We start from the raw sequence: 10,430 nt of genomic DNA, 5'->3' as shown, positions 1-10,430 counted from the left end.
GACAAAAATCTCGCAAAGCTTTAGGGAGTGGTAAATAAAACTATAGTATACAGTTTCTAAATTTTATGTGAAGTAGAACAGTATAAACCCTTAGCAGTTTGTGACAAATTAAAGATGTCTATTGAAATCCTTAAAACAACTACTAACAAGTGTAAAAGACATAGCAAAAAACGTCAACAGAAAAATAAAAATGGAATACTATAAAATATTTGAAAAATCTAAAAGAAGGCAAGAAAGGAGGACGAGAGGAACAAAAAATGGACAAATAGAAGGCAAATAGCAAAATGTACACTTAAATCTAACTCTGTAAATAAGGTACATAAATGAAAAAAATTCCAGTTAAAAGGCAGTAGTTATCAGACTTGCTGAAAAAGCATGACGTAACTCTGTCTAGAAGAGGCACACTTTCACACTTTAAGTACAAAGACACCAATAGTTTGAAAGTAAAAGGATGTGCCAGGCACAGTGGCTCACACCTGTAATCCCAGCACTTTGGGAGGCTGAGGCAGGTGGATCACCTGAGGTCAGGAGTTTGAGACTAGCCTGGCCAACATGGTGAGACCCCATATCCACTAAAAATTCAAAAATTAGCTGGGTGTACATGCACCTTTAGTCCCAGCTACTCGGAAAGCTGAGGCAGGAGAATCGCTTGAACCCAAGAGGCGGAGGTTGCAGTGATCAAGATCGCACCACTGCATTGCAGCCTGGGTAACAAAGTGAGACTCCTTCTCAAAAAATAAAAAAATAATAAATGAAAAAAAAAAAGAAAGAAAGTCAAAGGATGGAAAAAATATACCACGAAATCAGTCAGCCTAAAAAAATTTGGAGTGGCTGTGTTTATATCAAATGAAATAGAATTCAAGACAAGGAGCATTAGCAGAGAAGAAGAGAGACATTTCAAAATGACAGGAGTGTAAGTACATCAGGAGGACCAAACACTTATAAATGACTATGTGCTAAATAAGAGCTTCAGAATATATGAAATACAAACTGTCAGGATTACAGCAATAAAAAATAGACAAATCCATAATCATGGCTGAAGATTTTAGCATATCTCTCTCAATAATTGATAGAACTAGGAGACCAAAAAAAAAAAAAAAAATCCATAAGGCTACAGAAGATCTAAACCATAACATTAATCATTTTGACCTAAATGACACCTCTGGAACACTATGGCCAAGTGGAAAATTCACATTCCTTCCAAGTGCAAATAAAATGTTCACTTAGATGGACTAAATGCTGGGTCATCAAACAAGTCTCAATAAATTGTTGATAAAGATTGGATCCCGAAAGAGTGTGTTTTCTGACCACAACAGAATTCAATTAGAAATCAATAACAGTAAGATATCTAGGAAATTCCCAAATAATTAAAAATTAAGCAACACACTTTTAAGTAACACATAAGGCAAAAAATAAATTGTAAGGGAAATGAGACAATGTTACAAACTTAATGAAAATACAACATAAAAAATCTGTGGGTTGCATTTACATCTTTAAATGCTAATATTAGACAGCAAGAAAAGCTTAACATAAATTATCTAAGATTCCAGTTTAAGAACCTACAAAAAGGCAAGCAAATTCAACCCAAGCAAGAAGGAAACAGTAAAAAGCAGATATCAATGGGAAAGAAACTCCAGAAGCAATCTATAAAGAAAATCATAAAAAAGCCAAAGGTAATTATTTGAAAAGATGAATAAAATAGATACAATTCCAGCAAGATGTATTAAGATAAAAAGGGAGAAAACACACATTTCCAGTGTCAGGAACGAAAGAGGTTATGGATATCACTATAGATCCTATTGGCACTGAAGGATAAGAAAATTTTGTGAACTACCTTAGGTTGACGTATTAACAACTTAGATAAAATGGTCAAGTTCCTTAAAAAGTAAAACCTAAGTTGGCACAATATGAAATAAAAAATTGCAACAACCCTTTTAAAATACATTGAATTTATTATTAAAAATATTTTCACAGTCTGAGCATGGTAGTTCATGCCTGTAATCCCAGCACTTTGGGAGGCTGAGGCAGGAAGATCACTTGAAGCCAGGAGTTCAAGACCAGGCTAGGCAATAAAGGGAGACCCTAGCTCTAAAATTCAAAAAAGGCTGGGCATGGTACCTCATGCTGGTAATCCCAGCAGTTTGGGAGGCCAAGGTGGAAGGATCCCTTGAGGTCAGGAGTTCAAGACCAGTCTAGCCTGGGGAACATGGTAAAACCTTGTCTCTACTAAAAAAACCAAAAATTAGCCAGGCTTGGTGGCAGGTGCCTGTATTGCCAGCTACTCAGGAGGATGAGGCAGGAGAATCACTTGAACTCAGGAGGAGTTAACAAATAAGTTTACTGGCCGGGTGCAGAGGTTGCAGTGAGCTGAGATCTTACCACTGCACTCCAGCCTGGGCAACAGAGTGTGAGTCTGTCTGTCTGTCTGTCTAAATAAATAAGAATATTCATGATAATGGGGATTGGCTTTCTCATTGTCAGAGAAGGGAATTACACATATGGGAAGAAGAAGGCAAGAATGAACCAGTAGAGTTGGAACTGGTGTGAATTCATGACTTTATAGAAAGATAGATAGATATACATGTACTACGTGTATTTATATGTATATTTGTATATCCCTGTGTATATATTCATGAATATATGTATATAATTGTAGATATATAAACACATACATGTAATTTCTAGTTCTGCCCATATACCTGTGTATATATCTATGAATATGTGTATATACTTGTAGATATATAAATACATACATGTAATTTCTAGTTCTGCCCTCTGACAAGACTTGAAAATGTCAATACTCCAATAGTAGTGCACCTAAAGACTCAATCTTGCTTTCTGAAAACCATTCTTAACCAAAAAAAAAAAAAAAAAAAACCGAGGCTTTTTGACAAAATCAATGATTTGAAGACTGGAGCAGGGGATGTACAAAATGAGCCAAAAAGTTTTGTGCAAGGAAATAAGGAAGTCCCCAAATAATGATGGGGCTCTGTTAAAGGGGCATAGAATCCACCTGGAATGGGCTCCCCCAGCCAAATCTAGGACAAGTGACATCCAAATTAATAGTAATCGTTAACAAACTGTGGCCGGACACAGTGGCTCATGCCCATAATCCCAGCACTTTGGGAGGCCAAGGAGGGCAAATCACTTGAGGCCAGGAGGTTGAGACCTGCTTGGCCAATATGGTGAAACCCTGTCTCTACTAAAAATACAAAAATTAGCTGGTTGTGGTGGCATATGCCTGTAATTCCAGGTACTTGAGAGGCTGAGGCAGGAGAATCACTTGAACCCAGGAGGTGGAGGTTGCAGTGAGCAGAGATTGCACCACTGCACTCCAGCTTGGGCAACACAGGGTGAGAATTTGTCTCAAAAAAAAAATTGTAACAAATTATAACTCATCAGATAAAACAGGAATCCATGAGTCCATATTTGGTATAAAGAAATGTGTGAATTAACTGAAAGATGAGGAAGAGATATTTACATAGATTTACTTTACCTCTTCAAAGACTCATGTTTTCAGGTAATTAAAACATTAATTCCGTAGAGAAAAACAGTCACTTTACAGTGGAGAATCGTGGCCAACACCTTCTTAATCGAATGATCAAACATAATACTGAAGCAGAGCAGCCAAGCCCCAATATTGAGGCTTGCCCGGGAGGGTTCTTGGCTTTACCTGAGAAATAATTCACGGTTGAGCCAGTGATATTAAACAGCAATGTGGCAGTGTTCAGCAGCGGGAAAGTACAGCTCCTTGTGGAGCAGGGTTACCCCACAGGCAGTGTGCCCAGAGAAGCAGCTCAGAGGAGATTCTATACCCGTATTTCTACCTATTTTAATTATATGCAAATTAAGTCATGATTTATGCAGAAATGCCTAGGATGAGGTTGGTAACTTCCAGGTCATCAGGTCGTCGCCATGGAAAGGCCTTGTAACGTCCAGGTGTTGCCATGGCAATGGTAAATGGATATGGCATACAGGTGGGTGTGCTTTATGGAAAGCTGCTTCCCCTGGGAACCTCTTTTAGCTAGTTCTCAATTTGGTCCAGAATCTGAGCCCCACCTCTGGAGTCCAGTTTTGTCTTCTACCTCAATATCACTGGTTAATAGGACAAATAGAAATCAGAACCCCCTGTTAGAAGAATACCATGAGAACACATCACTTCCACAATATTCCTGTCAAAGATTCACAACCCAAATCTAATCACGAGGAAACATTGGAAAAACCGAAATGGTGGGATATTCCTAAAAGTAACTGTTCTATAGTCATCAGAATTGTCAAGGTCATGAAAATCAAGGGAAGAATAAAGAATAACTGCAGACTGAAGGAGACTAAAGAGGTATGACCAATAAATGCAATGTATAATTGTGGACCGGCTCCTTTTGTGTGAAAGACATTATTGGGACGACTAGAAGTTTAAATAGGATAGAAGGATTAAGTAGTAGTAATGTATTAATGTCAATTTCCTGATTTTGATGGCAGCACTTTGACTGTGCAGGCGAATATCCATCTGCAGGAAATATAAACAAAAGAATTTGCTAACAAAGCTGTAGGTTTTTGGCTTTCTCCTGCCTTCTTTTACCACTCGATCATCTATTTTCCATTTTCCTAAATTTTATTTTATTGATTTATTTTATTGTTAATCCTTATCTGTTATTTCCCTCCTGTTCAGTCTTCTTCTTCTTCTTTTTGTGAGACAGAGTTTCGCTCTTGTTGCTCAAGCTGGAGTGCAATGGCACGATCTTGGCTCACTGCAACCTCCGCCTCACGGGTTCAAGTGATTCTCCTGCCTCAGCCTTTTAAGTAGCTGAGATTACATGCACACCCCACCATGCCTGGCTAATTTTTTGGTATTTTTACTAGAGACAGGGTTTCACCATGTTGGCCAGGATAATCACAAACTCCTGATCTCAGGTGATCTGCCTGCCTCGGCCTCCCGAAGTGCTGGGATTACAGGCATGAGCCACCACGCCCAGCCAGATATCATTATGTAAACAAAACTCTACAGCTTTATATTCTTGTATATGTAGTCCTAATGAACATGCTTGTTTAATCATTCTGCTATATAGAAAATGCAAAAAACTGTTTTGCACAAACCGATGTGGATTGTTATAAAATGTTTTATTGCTGCTTAAACACCAGTCCTTTTCGACAAAATATTAGCAAATCAAATTCAACAATGTCTAAAAATTATATACTAGGTGCCTGCCACCATGCCCAGCTAATTTTTGTATTTTTAGTTTTTTAGGTGAGATGGGGTTTCAGCATGTTGGCCAGGCTGGTCTCGAACTGCTGACCTCAGGTGATCCAGCTACCTTGGCCTTCCAAAGTGCTAGGATTACAGGCATGAACCACTGCATCCAGACCTCTATATATCTTTTAACAATGATAATGCCTTCAAAAGAAAGGAATGCTAATAAAGTTTATTCCACCAGGTTGGTGGACTGTATTATACATACACATTTGATTCTATATACATAGATATATGTTTTTATTTATTTTGTTTTTGGTTGGAAGGTCACTCTTGATGTCAGTCTCTGCCTGCTGCAGATAGTGGGCACCGACCTCCGCAGGCTGTCTCTTGCAGACTCTGGATAATAGATTTTCTCAGATTCAGAATCCGGGTCCGCTAGCCATAAACCTGGTCTGTGGCTCTAAGACAGACATTTAATATTGATGCGTCCCTCCAACCTGATTTCTTGTAAGCCTGCTTGCGGCTTGCAGTGTGTGACCTTCCCTAGCTTATACAACTGGGCTTCAGCCCTGGTTTCCTGTTTGCATTTTAGCAACCTGGTGGTTCTGGAGCCATGACACAAACCTAGACCTATTTGGCTAGATTGTGATTTCCTGTCTAGCTTTTGCCAACTTCTGTGCCCCAGGGTGTCTGACACCGTTCATTCTAGTTCTAAGTCTATTGCAACTTGAATAGACTTCCCTTGGACTCTGATTCTGGTTCTGCCTGACAAGTTGCTGCTGCTACTCAGTGACTATTGAAGCTGTGCCCTCACTTAGCAAGAGAGACTTCCTGGGTGGGTCCAACTTGAACTGTGCCCAAATTTCTCTTGCTCTGGTGGATACTGTGACATGAATCCTGGAGCCCAACCTTGTTTCTGGGTTGGTTCCAGTCTCCCTGTTTCCATTTCATTTCCTCGTCCCTGATGGGAGCCTCTGGGGTACAACGTGCTTCACATTTTGGTCTGCAAGTGTTAGGAAAGAGTAATCAAATCACAGCACACAGAAGATAGAGAGATAAGCATAAAGAATATCTTAAGTAAAAACGTGACAAGATGAAAGAGGCATTTTGGGATGATTAATCTCCTAGTGCTGTGCGGGATAGATCAGAAACCAGGCCAGGTGTGGTGGCTCATGCCTGTAATCCCAGCACTTTGGGTGGCCGAGGCGGGTGGATCACTTGAAGTCAGGAGTTCAAGACACCCTGGCCAACATGGTGAACCCTCATCGCTATTAAAAGTATAAAAAGTTAGCCAGACATGGTGGTGTGTGTCTGTAGTCCCAGCTACTCGGGAGGCTGAGGCAGGAGAATTGCTTGAACCTGGGAGGTGGAGGTTGCAGTGAGCCAAGATCGTGCCACTGCTTTCCAGCCTGGGTGACAGAGGGAGACTCTATCTCAAAAAAAAAGAAGTAGAAAAAGCAGGGGACACTGGCTCATGTGTTAATCCATTAATTGAGGTATTTCATGCTTAAGACCTGGCCTAGGGTAGTAGTGAACATGAGAAGTAATGAATCTAAAATACTTTATGCAAATAAGATGCTATTTGCATAAAGATGTTCACTGCAGAATAACTTGTAATAGCAAAAGCTTGCAATGACCTAAATATCCAGCAACACAGGAATGATTTAAATAAATTCTGGTTATAGTCCACTTAATGAAATATTACATAACTAGCGAAGCCACGATGAAGACTGTGAATCAAAATGGGAAATGGACGTGATATGATATCAAGTAAAAGACAAAAGCAGGATGCAAAATAATAGGTTGCACAATTATTACAAAATCTATACACACGCAATTACAATATGCACCCACATTTTATCAAGTGGTAACAGTGATTGTGTGATAGATTAGAATTATGCATGATTTTATTTTCTCTAGTTTCCGAATTCCTATAATATGGTTATATTCGTTGTAAAGATTGTGTGATTCTAACCTCCTATTTAGAGTAAGTCCATCTCTAATTTAAGTGATCATTTTGGTAAATGCATTGGTGCCCTTTAATCTCCTAGGTCCTAGAATGAACCTCAGGAGAGGGTAAATAGTCGTGCCGAGAAAGTCACGTTGTTTGTTTTTCTTTTTTCACCAAGGGCCAAGCTAAACCTGCCTTTGGCAGTTGAGGCCGTTGATGAGAAAAGAAAAACAGACAACAAAACATCGTCTTCCAGGCACCCCAAGAAGACTTACTTACCGGAAATTTATGCATTGGATTTACGTTGATTTCTACCATAGCTGGGCCCCAGCTGCCTCCCAGGCCACCAGGTGCCCATACTTTGTACTCATTTTCCCTTTCTCTGGCGCGGCGGTGGGGGAGGGGGGACACCATAGGAACTAATGTTGAAGTCAATAAGCCCTAACCATTGTTGAAATCAACAAGCCCTAACCATAACTGGCATGTTTTCCCCCCTTAATACTGCTTGTTTCTCATCTCTACCTTGAGTCAGTATTAACTTAGTTGACAAAATCATGGACAGACCTGGTTTGAAGTTCTGGGCCTGGTGCTCATAGCTGTGTGATCATGGGCAAGTTACTCAACCATGCTGTGTCTCTATCAGCTCAGGGTATGGTATTGCCATTTTGTAGGATCGTGGAATCACTGCAAGGAGGTCAAGGAAGAACTATCAGTAGAGCTATTTTGCCGTCATTTAACCTCACCAAGTTGCTGCTGAGGAAGAAGGGTGCTGGCCTCTGAGTGGATCCTGTACCTCCATTTGGGGGAGGTCAGGACAGGACTGTGCACAAAGATACTTTATGTTACAACTTGACATGTTCTGAAATGCTGCCTGCATTCATGGCTCTCCTAGGACAGTTTAGATGCCACTCTCATCCAGCATCTAGACGCTCTTAGGCAGCTACAGAATTTATTGAGGTATATGTGCAACGATTTTCAGAAGAGGCTGGAAACAGCATTCCTTGTATATCTATCTTAAGGATGGCAAAGATTAACATGCCTTAATCCATGTGTGTTGCTATGAAGGAACACCTGACTGGATAATTTATAAAGAAAAGTTTACTTGGCTCTGCAGGCTACAGTTCTGCAGGCTATACAAGAAGCACAGCGCCAGCATCTGCTTCTGGTGAGGCCTCAGGAAGCTTCCACTTACTGCAGGAGGGGAAGGGGAATCAGCATGTGGCGATCACGTGGTGAGAGAGAAAGCAGGAGAGAGGAGTTGCTGGCTCTCACGTGAACTAATAGAATGAGAACTCTCATTACTGGGAGGATGCACCATGCCGTTCATGAGGGATCCACCCCCATGACCCAACCACCTCCCATTAGTCTCCACCTCCAACGTTCGGGATGAAATTTGAACATGAGGCTTGGGCAATAAACATCTAAACTGTAGCAAACAGGTAAGTGGGAAGTTTAAAAATAATTAATGAATTTCTAGATAACGGCTCTCAGCCCATCTCTCCTGAATACTCCCTTTTGTGCTATCAGTGGTTTTTCCACCACCTCTTCCCAGTATTATCCAGAACCTCTGTGAGGCTGGCTACTGGTTAAATCTATGTGGGATCTCAGGCTGCCAAGGGACATGTACAGGCCTCCCTTGAGCACCAGAAGGGACTGGACAACCCAAGGCCACAGTCAACTAGTACAAAATAGCAAGGGGGATAATTCAGACAGGTGGTCTCCCAGCTCTCTTTCCACATAGCTCACACCTGTCCTTACAAGAGAGTCCAGAACTCTTCATAATTACAAAGTTTATAGCTGTTATTGTGCCCCATGTTCAGTTCCCCTCATGCATGCTATGCCACCCCAATTTCCACATCCGTCCTCTATAACACACTCTGAACACCCACCCTAGCAATCTCATGTGTGGCTCCAAGTAAATGATGAGTGAGATTGATGCAGCCTACAGCTGCCAAGACCACTTACAACTCTGGTTCAGTGAGTGTAGGGGCACAGATTAGAAGTTGCTCACAGGATACTCATATGCACCTCAGAGAGCAACTCCAACGTCCATCAAGAAAACCCAGACTGGAAACCCTGTCTAATAGGAGCAACCTATTGGAGGAGATTACTTTACAGTGCATCTTTCAGCTGACCAGGTACCCCTAGCACGAGTCCAATGCTCAGTGCGAATGGACTCCTGCTCTGATACTTTGTGCACAGCCTAGAATACCAAGTATTTCTTTCATGATTGCATTCTGCTTTGTGAAAATTCTTCTGGTCCCATCAGATCTTGGCCCCTTTGCCCTTCTTCCTGTTTATGGTCCTGAACTTGTCCTCTTTTTTTTTTTCTGAGACAGAGTCTTGCTCTGTCGCCCAGGCTGGAGTGCAGTGGCACAGTCTGGGCTCACTGCAACTTCTCCCTCCTGGATTCAAGGGATTCTCCTGCCTCAGCCTCGAGAGTAGCTGGGATTACAGGCATGCACCACCATGCCCAGCTAATTTTTGCATTCTTAGTACAGACAGGGTTTCATCATGTTGGCCAGGCTGGTCCTGAACCCCTGACCTTAGGTGATCCACCTGCCTTGGCCCCTCAGAGTACTGGGATTAAAAGTGTGAGCCACCATGCCCAGCCTACTTGTCCCTCTTATGTCATGAGTGATGCTGCCCTTCGGGCATAGACTTCAGAGTTCTCTTCACAACTTGGATTTGCTCCTTGCGTTATTTCTGCTTCTGCCTCTCTGAATTAACAATTCTGCCTGGTCCCGCCCACCTCCTACAGCACCTGGCATTACTTCCTCAGGTTGGAGAGTTTCACCCCGATCCTGCTAATAGGAATCACAAATAAGAAACTAACACATAGCCCACCATCTACTGTAGGAACTATAGCATCACAGCAATTTTCACCTTTTTTACCCCACTAAGTCCATATCTAGAGACAGGAGAAAAGTCTATAGAGGACACAGTCAGAAAGCACTTATAGGCGAATGCTTTAAGACAGACAGGGTACAGCAAAAAAAGGGAGTCAAATATCATTGAAACCAAGAAGCTGTAAAGAATACACCTGTCTAACTGTTTTGCTCATGGATTCTGATGTCTGCTTTTTTCTTTTTTTTTCTTTTTTGAGATGGGATCTTGCCCTGTGGCCCAGGCTGGAGTGCAGTGGTGTGATCTGAGCTCACTACAACCTCCATCTCTTGGGTTCAAGCAATTCTCTGCCTCAGCCTCCTGAATAGTTGGGATTACAGGTGCCCACCACCACACCTGGCTAATTTTTGTATTTTTTATAGTAGCGATGCGGTTTCACCA

Source organism: Sapajus apella, unplaced genomic scaffold (genome assembly GCF_009761245.1).
Source record: "Sapajus apella isolate SASKATOON/1434 unplaced genomic scaffold, GSC_monkey_1.0 scaffold53, whole genome shotgun sequence".
NCBI classification, from domain to species: Eukaryota; Metazoa; Chordata; class Mammalia; order Primates; family Cebidae; genus Sapajus; species Sapajus apella.
The sequence above is the reverse complement of the archived record's forward strand: the minus strand, read 5'-3'. Positions refer to the sequence as shown.